This window comes from Helicoverpa armigera, chromosome 6 (genome assembly GCF_030705265.1).
Source record: "Helicoverpa armigera isolate CAAS_96S chromosome 6, ASM3070526v1, whole genome shotgun sequence".
Taxonomy (NCBI): Eukaryota; Metazoa; Arthropoda; class Insecta; order Lepidoptera; family Noctuidae; genus Helicoverpa; species Helicoverpa armigera.
In genome coordinates, this window is record NC_087125.1 from 11224389 (window position 1) to 11236671 (window position 12283).

Here is a 12283-nt window from a genome sequence, read left to right on the forward strand (position 1 = left end):
TACGTAGAATAAAATGTACTTAGTTCGTTAAACCTAGGAATCGTGATTGTATCATTAGTGATTCATAACTTATTGAATATGCAACAATGGTCTGTGTCATCTATTTATATTCCAGACATTTCTTGTAAGATTTCCTCTGAGTGAGACACGAAATTTTCCTCTGATTACAATTGCTTTGAGTACGTAAGTACCTACGTATAAGCCAAGGCCGCACTCACGAGCGTAGCTAAAAATTTTCCTCCTGAAACTAGTCCCTACCGCAAAATTAATGTCACGTTCCGGTTTTCTTAACGAAAATTACAAGGTTTCTGTATCTAAGCTTATGGCCCCAGCCTTAAAATGATACAATAAACAACCGCAGCGGTCTACTAAATATATTTATTTTGTAAGTTATTGGGAATGTAATATGGCGATTAGTATTCAATCGACTATTGTTCGAACCGGTTTCGACCGGTTATGTGTCAATTGCAGATAAGCAAAGGCGGCCCACGAACTGCCACTGCTGTCATTATATTGTTTAATTAATTTAACAATTAAAACAGGAAAATCGATTGTTTATTTATGAACCCACAAAATATTTCTTAATGATTCGATATTTCAAAAATTGATTGAAATATCGTCCATCATTACGCAAGTTACGAGTACTCATTGAAACGCCCCCAAAAAAATTGGGCAACACGTTTTTTTGTTCATCAGAAATTATTTTTCGTCTCGTAACATCATGCTCCAAATATTTTGCAACATTTTACCCTAAAACACTCCCAACACGTTCCCTAATAATATCATGTAACGTAAGACGCCTACATCGTTGACGTCACGTCAGCCGACCCTTTACGTCAGCATCTTTGTTCTCCCTGAAGCCACTGAAAATCTCGCAACGTTGAACAAGCGAACAACTTTACACGCGACCTGAGTTGCTTAACGTTTCTTACACAGAAAATTAAAGGCTTCATTTCAAGTACCCCTTGTACTTAAATTTATAGACAGTGGATTTCAAAAAAGGTCACTCCCTGCTCGTCTACTCGTGACAATGACGTCATCGTCGAAATAAGGTACGGTCTTGACGGAAATATCGAGGAAATGAATCATTTTCCTCAAATGAAAATTTGGGTGGGCTATTTATTAGCTCAGTGGGAACCTGTTACGCAATTTTGTGATCTGTTTTTGAATATTAATGATGCCTTATTATTCATCTGTATTTCTAGGCACATTTTTTCTAGGTTTACGGTTAGATTAACCATACAAATGCAGTTTATGGGTCATCGAACTGATAGTTGCACACGGATGACCAATGACCATTGTGCTAAGAAAAGTCATCAGGGTGACTAAAATCCGTACGTTACCTTTTTACCGTGATGTCATGTACAAGAACAATATCAATTCCTTTCTTATGACTTACTGGATGTATTATCACTTGCATTTTACAAAAGACTTCATAAAAAAACAAAACAATTTGTATGTGTAATTTGAATAACAGTTAAATTCTCGTTAAACGTAAGCAAATGACATAGACAAAAAAAACGTCACAAAAAAAGGTTGACAGTTTATTGGTTCGAGTTTTTGTCCCTGTTTCTATTATTTATGGTCTTGTTTATTCCCATTTTAATAAAGTTGTCCCTAGAGGATTGGTTTATGTTTTTATTAGTTTTATTAAATTTGAAAACAAATAACGAACGTCAGATTTATGTAGTTCTTATGAACTTTGTCCCGAATGTCGCTTACTTACGTTATTTATTTGTCACAATGTTCTTACTCCATTGCAATTTGTATAACAAATATTTACATTCAAATTCGAATACAAATTATAGTTACCTAAGTTACAACTATAACAACTTCAATTTATCAAAATTTATATTTCGTCTTGGTAGGTATATTTAGACCAGTTTTGATTAGATAACTTAAATAGATCTCTAAACTTAGTTATTTTAATAGTTGTCGAAATTAAATCTATTTTCGACAGTTTATGTACCTACACAACCATCGACTGTATAAAGAGTTATACCTACAAACTAATAAAATCAACTACGGGCTTTATCAATATTGTGATATTTTATCCCATGTTACGTACCTATAACTTTCCAGAAAAGGGCGTTGTTGCCAATTTGATTATTACGTAACAGATCTTTCAGCAAAAAGTTTTCAACCCCAAATCGTGAGCATAAAGAAAAACGTGATGCTCGTCTCGTAACTAAAAACAAAGAATTTGACAATGACTCAGAACATTTGAACAACCCTCTGGAATGTTACGTAATAAATGAGCAACCGTAAACACGTGAGTTTCTGTTATTTTCTAGAAGGAAAATTTACATCATTCATTTCATTTTTATTTAAGCAAATTAGACGGAAAATTAGAGGAAAATTTTTATTTTGTCCTTTTTCTTGTCTTGTATGGATAACGAACGTTTCCGTCCAACATTTTTAAAAAAGATTTTTTTAAACGTTCTACAAAATTAAACATAGAACTATTTGTACGCGGTGTGCGAATATCACTCAAATATAAAACTAAATAAATATATAAGCTAGGAACGGTTGGGAACGGGAGATTATTTTCCACCAGTATTAATTAAAAATATTGGTATAATATAAAACCTCTACAGTACCTATGTACTCAGGGCGTATCTAAGAGAATAATGTCTTTGATACAAGAATTCTAATAATTAAAAAGTAATTGATAATTATAACTATTTAGTATTAAATCGCGATCCATCGTCTCTAGATATTATCTGTTTGGAGACTAAAAAGGGATTATTACTTACTGATAATCGCGTTTAATAAAAGTATATACACTTATCTATTATACTTATTTATCTGTTTTGCTATGTTTTAGTGAAGATATTTTATCGATCGATGTTTTGATTATAAAAAGTCCCTGAATCTTATGATACTCTGCAGTAAAATTGGTAAGGTCAATAATAACTCACGTGTTAGAAGTAGGGCTGCCATTTCGAATTTCGCCAAACCCGGACAAATATTTAAAAAAACCCGGACATTTGGCGTAAATTGCATTTTTTCCCCGGACGTGTCCGATTTTTTTTTGTTTAACAAAACAAGACCTAATTTTTAATATTACCATATTACTTAAATTCAATGAGGTCCTTCCTTACATGAAAAGTCAGGGCTGTCTCTAGCTCATGTAGTACCTAGTATTGAAAGATTGTGACTTAATGTATTTCGAAGGTCATAATTAAGCAAGCTCATATGGAAACTAGGAGTTACCTTCTTGATAGGTTAGACAAAAAAATGTTGAAAAACACAAACAACTGCAAAGGGAAGTCGCCGCGAGCGCAGCGAGCGCGAAAATTTTTGAGTTTTGGGTCACTAAAGCACCTAAACTTGTATAATAAAAAAATCCACAAACTGAAGAAGGCGCAAGCGAAGCGAGCGCAAATTTTTTTGAATATCGGGATATTAAAGTAGCTAAACGCAAAAAAAATGTGTTAAGAAAAGAAGCCGCGAGCGAAGCGAGCGCGAAAATTTTGGAGTTTTGGGACACTTCGACTTCTGCATTATTAGGCTCCCGGGTAATTCGCATACCCAGGCACCATAGGTTAAGATGGCCCTGTGAAAAATGTCCGGGTTTTCCCCGGACACTTCTTGAAACCCCGCCCGGACGGCCCCCGGACGGCCTCCAAACGAGGACAAATCCGGGGAAACCCGGACGGATGGCAGCCCTAGTTAGAAGGGATAGCAACTAGCAATACACCTTCTTTCAGAATGTCATTATGAATAAGGTTATTTCTTTGATCTGAGAGGAATAAGGTATAATTGTCATGAGGTACTTCACGACTTCACTGGGGATTACCTATGACAGTATGGTAGGTACCTACATGACTTATTATGACACATAAGTAAATCAATCATAAGACAAAAACTTACTGTTCAGTGTCATTACGGACTTTTAAGATTTCAGATGACAGTCGTCTTATATTTTTATTAACCAAAATACAATCAATCTTCAAACACGTAGCAAACCCAAATGCAAAGTCATCTCATTTGCTGCCTATTTACTTTATCAATTCTTTGAAATACCTCTGGAACTCTCCGTCGAACCAAAACTATTCTTCGCAGAACAAGTGAACCTAGTAATTAAACGATGACGTAATTCGCCTACAAAGCATCATAAACAATTTGCAGTGACACTTTTCTACGTAACACTATATTATCGAGAACGGGGAAAACACAATACAAACCTATACAATCATATACATATATTATAGTGTTTGTATTTATGTTGTCAACGGATTCTGTGCTAGGTATGTTATGTAATGTTCATGAAACTAGTTAGGATTTATCTGAAATGTGTGTTGCGTAATTTCTGTGTTCGTGTAAATGATTTGTTTTTGTTGCTGATTGTGATAATTCTATGATATAGAATATGCCTACTAAATGTTTATTGTCAGGTTAATAGAAGATATTTTTATTCTGTTGCTAAAGAAAGTCGCTTCCATACGAATTTTGTATACAACATTCTATCTGGTTTGTCATAGTCCAAAATTATTCACAGTTAAATAGAAAATAGTAAAATTAAAACTAAAAAGAAACTTTTTTTAAGCAATTCACTTAATTGACGTAGGTAGTTATTTTTCGCTCTAAACTAAAAAAATAAATAGAGAATTTATCCTGAACGCGTACCTCTAAATCCTTATTTAGTTTCAGACGTCACACAATAACAATAGTAAAGCATTACCAATAGTACCAACCTAATAACAATTATTACTAATGTTTAATTATATGTATATGACTATAACTATGTATATAACTATGTAAATAAAGTATGATTAATGTTTAATTAAATTCATATACCTACGTCATTGCTACATTTATATCTGTGGATCTCCAAATAAAGATTTCTTTGAAAAACTGCTTGCTCATGAGGAAATTGAAGACCACACCTGACGATTACTAATCTTGATTCTTTCTTCTGAAAAATTGTTTAATATCGATTTGATGTAAGTGTTATTAGTAAGTAACCAAAATAGTAGCGTTGCAATAAATGTCATGCATAACATGGAATTATTTTTCTCTGTGTGAGAGGAGGCATGGGCCCAGCAGTAGGAAGATAAAATAATATCAATGGGATCTGACACTATATCACTTTGGTTTTATTTTACTGTTTCAAGAAACAGTACGAAACGAATTTTGACTGTCATTAGCGTTGTAGGTAACTTATAATATTTATTTATATTCTAAAGCAAAGTTAATCCTAATAAAAACTTGATTAGTGAAGTACTTTTATTTTACTCAAGTCTGGCATAATGGGTTTTACAATCAGTGTTTACGAAAACTTTTACACAAGCAAGCTATACTCCTATAACAACGGAAGTTACCTATTTTAGCATGCGCATAATTTCAGCTGGCTCAGATAACGGGAACTCAAATACTTATCATATTCCTACTAGACTGAAAGATAGGTGCCTATTTTCTTACTCAGTCATAACGTGAGAGAAACAGATCCTGTCGTTCTGTTAATTAATTAAGTACCTACTATTGAACACAAAATTGGTTAAAAAATCGGTTTCATCGAGATCAATCGCAAAAAACAGTACCTAGATTAATCTATTCGCTTAGAAATCTCCCTTTTTGGGTTTGGTAAATCACCAGAAAGCCCTTGAATTGAATGTCGGGATTTTACCGACTAAAACCCACCTCTGTTTATCAACATTAATTATGAGAAACTAGCAGATACAATTACAAGAAATGCAAACGATTTCACTGGCATATTATAAAATAACAGGTGCCTAACATACAATTAATTAATACTTTTAATACAATTTATAGAATTATTAATTACACATTATGAAAAACCCAGACTTACCTGGAAAGTTACATCCAGGTAACATATTTTCGTTATAATAAATTGTACTTCAGTGGAAAACAACCGGGACAAACAAACGGTACTTTACTCAATATTCTTTGTTACGTAGTTGGTACTCATGAAAACTGCTACTCAGAACTCGGTTGCGTAATACAGGAGAAATAATACGTTATTTTATTTACAAAGGAATTTGTTACGTACTCGGAATGATTTAACAGTGATGTTGTTTACTTGTTTCTGGAAAACAATCATTAATTTGTGATATTGTTTTTGAAAGAGAACTGGGCGAACTAAATTGGCCAGTGCAGTTTTTCGTTTTTCAGAAATTCAAACGATCTGTCGATTGGGTTTTGTTACTATGAACCATTGCCAGTGGTCTGGATCAATATGCATCAAAAAGGTTGAATAGGTACGTATATCAATTTCTGATTTCATTTTCATAGAACAAGAAATACGCTGTGGCGACGATATAATCTCTTCATGCACTTTTGCGTAGTACATATTGCCTCATTACTTCATAACTTCTTCAGTACCTAAACTGAAACTCTGTTTTCAGTTTGTCAAAATGTTTTTATGTGTGCAATAAAGAATAATAATAAAAACTGCATTTTTTCATTACACATACCGCTTCAAAGAGCATCGCGATACATATTAGATTAACTAGCCTAGATTAACTTAGTTTATCCGAATGTTATTATTAAGACAGTTTGTTTTACCTCAACATCTGAGACATTTTAATTACTAATTCATGTGATTTATGTTTTTTAAATAAATTTTTATTTATTTATTTTTTTTTTTTTTATTGATTTTACATGATAAAGCTATTTAATCAAACCGTAACCTTTGTGAAACAAACTTAGTCTAGCTAGACCAATACAACTTTATAGATTGAATCCAGCTTCACAAATTATTCAAATAAGACGAGTTATGTAAAATAGTTCCATATGAAGCGTGCCAAAGATGTTATAGACCTAAAAATGTTATTAGAAGCTAAAGTTTTCAATCCAAATGCCGTTTAGGGCTTATTGCTTAAATCTGTTGACTATTAAGGGCAAAGCGCGTGTGCCTAGAATATTGTAGGCCTACTAGTTGCCCTTGGCTTATAACGGACAGCTTTTAACCGCGCTCGTAAACTTTAATAATACCTAGGTAAGTGTTGGGAGTTTAGCAATATTTTTGAGTGATTTAGGTGTATTTTGGCGAAATCAAATTATTTAAGTTACAGTGTAAGAAAGGTTGAGATAGAAGATTAAATTGGACTGTGCATTACTATATTGCTATATTAGTATTGGACTCAATAATTGAAATGGTAGTCCTGAAAAGTCAAAATGCCGACAGAGATAGTTTTGCAAGAAGGTTCAACCTCATTTTTTCGTTTCTATAGATACATATTTTTTTGTTTATACATATTAATCTTGATTTTTTTTTGGGTAATAAATTAGACTAAGAGAACTGGTATTTGAACATGGATTACTTTAAATAGTGTTTTTGACCTTTAATGCCTATATTGACCGATGCAAAAAAAATTACGATCGTGTTAGCAATTAGCGAAACGACGAAATCCGCTTAGGTATGGTTTTAAGGTTAGTGGATATTTATACAGGTAAATAGTAGTTACCTACATTGATTTTCTGGTTATTTCTGATCCTGGTTAATGTATTTTTAGAGTAGTTCTTTATTAACAAAGGAGAACAAACCTGATATTGGATGACCTATAGCAATTAAAATCTAGTCTTTAAATAAATATCTGGTTTTAGACTTTGCTTTTAGGTTTTAATTCGACTTTTCCTGTTACTATTGTTTGAATGTAAATAACGAAAATCCCACATAGAAAGATACTCAGTATATCTGTTTACTTCACATTCACCAGTCGGCAAATATTAGCATGTCAAATTGAAAAGTCTGGCATGATAGAGCAAAAAAATGTGGTGAAAAATAATCATTTTCCTGTTGTCGATGCCAACTTGGTTTTCACTGCCTACTTTTAAATATATTTGAAAATTGTTTGCAAAGTCAAAGTCAAAGTTTGGGTTTTTAATCCATTCTGAGTACTTCCAGGATATTTTTTGAGGCTACAACTTTTTTTGAGTGGTTATTCAGCCATGGTATTTGATTTTTAAAAATTATATGACCTCCAATTCGTGATTCATATTATGCGTATGAGTGTTATCAAGACTTACCTAAACAAAGCTCTCTATCAGTATTTTTATCAATACATCATCACTTTAAAATTATATAAATAGTATTATATAGATTGTAGATGTATGAGTCATCCTCATCCTCCTTTAGGTTCCATAGAGGTCAGCACAGCATGGCTATAGTCTATGCTTTCCATATAACAGAGAGCACAGTAGGTATGCCTAGGTACGTATTTAGCTTATGATTATGAATGTAGAAAAAAACTAGAATGATTAGAATAAACATTCTAGAAAATCTAGTTTTTATACTTGGATTTTCTAGCTAATTTAACACATAATTACCTAAATAAAAATTAAGCATAACATATAAGTTTTCTCATTAGGAGGTTGTGAACCATAGGATGTTAATAACTTCCCTGTCCCATGAGTCATAGTCATATGTGATACACACCGATTGTTTAACTATAGTGTCTGCTTCGTGGACAGTGAAGTGGTTAAAGAAAACTTAGTTTTTTTTTTTATTTAGGCATAATCATAGGGCATAGAAAGCTTTTACATAAGACAATTTTAGTTTATTATTAGTAAATCTTTTAATAATAAAATAAAAACAGCTCTCGATGCATAGTCTTTGTAATTTTCCACAGAGTTTTAACCTTTAGAATGGGTACAATAAGTTGTCAAAAACACAAAAATTATGTTATTGTGAAAATCCCATTCTTCGGTAAAACCGGTGCAGACAAAAAATACCCAATTACATATTAATTTGTTGTTTTTAAATTGACGGATACCGTCCGGGTAAGAAGTCAATTCTGGGTTATTTCCCAATGAGGTAGTTTTCACAATTCTACGTTTTATTTATTAATTAAGTTTGACATAACTATTGGCGGGTATCGCCATTTTCTTTTGTGTGAGTCATGTTTTAATTTTATAAAGTGATTCATTTTTAATTTAGCTTTAAAGTGGATTTTCTGATATTTTAGTTATCTTTAATAATTAAGTATGAGTGTTGTCTTTTTTTAATTTCCGTGGTATCTACTGAGCCATTTGCTTTAGTCAGTTCTTAAGTACCTATGTTACTAATTTACCAACTGTCCAAAATGGTCCTAATGACTGTACCTATAATGCAATTGTTATTTATGGTGTAAGTGCAGTGTAATTGTGTGCGTAACTTTACACAAATTGCACCATATTATATTTTCATTGAAATAAAATTTCACAACCTTTTTTCTATATTTCTATGGAAAATCACAATGATTCAGCATAAATATAATCTGTATAATACCGTAAGTGTTATGGAAATTAAATTTAATATAAACTGAAGGTAGATTAAAAGCCATAAAAGTATTATAACGTAAGTTTACATCACAGATGATAACACACCCCCGCTAACAAGTCTCCCTCTGTGGATGACTGGATAATATTGTAAATAAACCTTATCTCTTTATCGATAACGAGGAAGTGAGTCAGAGACAACGCCGGCGCATAAAACATGACTAACTTTTAACTTTCGCTGCGTCATAAATAACGGGAGCAGGAAACTAACGGAATAAGGTGACGTATTCCCACGATACTCCAAAGAAATTTTTATTCGAACAGTGTTGAATTCAAGAAATTTTTGATAAACATTAATTAATTAGTCATTAAAATTTTAACCCAATTTAGCTACATACCAAAATATTTACGAAGTACAAGCAATCATTTAGGAAACTCGTACCAAATTAACCAATTCGTAAACAACGAGGTATTAAAATTCGACAAAAAGGTTGCATGAAGGCATTTCCTAATGCCAAGGCCTCGGAATTGTAATATTAAAACTTGACATTACGTTTTAAAAGAGCTGGCAGTTGATGCTCGAAAAAATGTTGTGACAGCCATTAAACTTATGAAGAAAAAAAATGTTTTACTTTTTTGTGAGTCATATGTCATCCCGAATGAGTTTTTGTGGATATTATGGCCATGTTGAAAGATTTGAGATGTCAAAAGATGTAAAACCTTTTTTAAGTCGATTTCTATCTGTAAAAAGATAAAACTTTGATAGAGGTAAGTATCGCACGAAATTGATAACGCTATTATGATTTATGTTGTTAGAAAAAGATACCAATTTTTTTGTTGTTAAATTTAAATTGCTTTGTTAGTTACCAATACATATTATTTAATCTAAAAATACCTTTTTCATAAGCCATCATAATGCGGTTACTAAAACTTTGAAAACACGATAAGAGTCACGTATGCAGGCAATACACTTATACACAAACACACATACTTACGTACGCTCAATAAGTAGCTCGTGTATCTATAATAGTTATTTATATTGGATATACCTATGTAATCATATCTATGTTTAACTATAGTAGGCAAACTGTTTTGTTTACTTTAACAATTTACGCAGCATCTATTTAGATTTTAGATCAACAAGGAAATTGTATCAACAGTTTAAATAGCTTTAAGTTCCTGAATAAAATATCTAAGAATAGATAAGAAGGAAAATATTGTTAGAAAGAATATTTCTGTGAGATGACAGCAGATAGAAGAGTATAGAAGGAGAAAACATGCTGCACCGACCCCTAATAAAATCTGGATAAGGGCAGGAGAATGAGGATGACAATGATGAAAAGAAGGAAAATATGAGTAGTATATAAGTATATATTCATTCGGATAGTTATAACAATTAGATTTTCCTACAGAGATAGTAGATAATAGAAGATAATCAAACAGTTTAGATTTATTTTACATCCAACTTTACCTACCTATTAATTTACGTAGCCAGCTAGAACGCTGTGTGTATCATTTATTTCTCTGTAAATTATGATATCACTAGTCTCCCGGATCTGTTTGACATTATCATGACGCGTTTCAGCCATCACGTTTATATTTTACGTGAGACTAGCCGTTTACCGCAGTTTTTAAAACATCCTTAGAACTAAAAACTTTACGGAGGAGACTCTTTCGCAGTTTTTCTAATCAAATACCTTTATTTTCAGGCTGCATTGGCCCATAGATATATACCACCCAATCATCATCATCATCTCAGACATAGGACGTCCACTGCTGAACAAAGGCCTCCCCCTTAGATCTCCACATATTGGAGGTGACCTGCATCCAGCGTCTTTCGGCGACCTTTATAAGTTCGTGTGCCCACCTTGTTGGTGGACGTCCTACGCTGCGCTTGCTAGTTCGACAAGTCTTAAGACTCTTTACTTTATAGGTAATAAACTTACGAAAATATAGATACATAGGTACTCAGGATACTGAGTGAAGTGCATTGCGCCATTTCTTTTTATAAATGGAATTATTGCTGGTTGGACACTTATTAAAAATAATACCAACAACAAGTCTCTATAAATACTCTTAATTAAGATAAAGGTGTTGTTTGTTTTTATATTAATAAGAAATTAAATGAAGACACTTTCTCGTATTGAGAATATAAAAACAAATAATTCTTGTTAACTACATTATCATATGGTATGATTAAAGTACTGAACCGCTCGAGATGAATTTATGAACAAAGATACAGGATATTACGGCTAAAGTACTTAGTTCATTTGTCCATAAAATCATTGACCCTAAACCACAAAGTAATTACGTACCTCAGTAAGTACATTCAAACAATTACACGCTAAATTCCCCATTTCCGCATTTAAAAATAAAAACAGAGAATTCCCAAATGCCAAATACAGAAAAAAGGTATATTCAAATGAGGCTATCCCACTTTTGCAAAACGGGAAAACCAAGAATGATATCCAGTTGTGCATTGTTATTGAGGAAAACCCGAAATACATTGACTTTTCACACATTGTTTGGCTATAAAGTTCTCAGATTGTTTTTCTCCATGAATCACTTTTTATCTTTCAGCTGACATATGACACATAATTTAATTTCGGAATAATACGCAGCAAAAATATGTTGACGCCACATTTCCTCGAACTAATTTGGAGATTAAACGCTAAAGTACGCTTGAACACTACGTAGTTAATGAAGTTACTTACTTTAAAGTCATTATTTTTAAAAATATGTTGGTAATTTTACTTGTGAGAACTGTCTACTTCAGTTTATGTCCCCGTCAAAATGTCCTACTTGTTATATTATCGATCGCAGCCGACTACTATCTCAAGGTTCGCTTGACATCATCAATTAAAATTACCATTCTATATTGATACTGAGATATCAGTATTTCCGATTTCGTTAATTTTAATATCTATTTCTAAAAAAGCCATACTGCATCACCTTCATCGTAAGTAGAGTAGGTAAATGAACAAGTGCAAGCAATCAAACCTCTTTATCTAAATCATTACCAAAACGTTTTTATTGCCTGCAATATCTAAATTGGTTG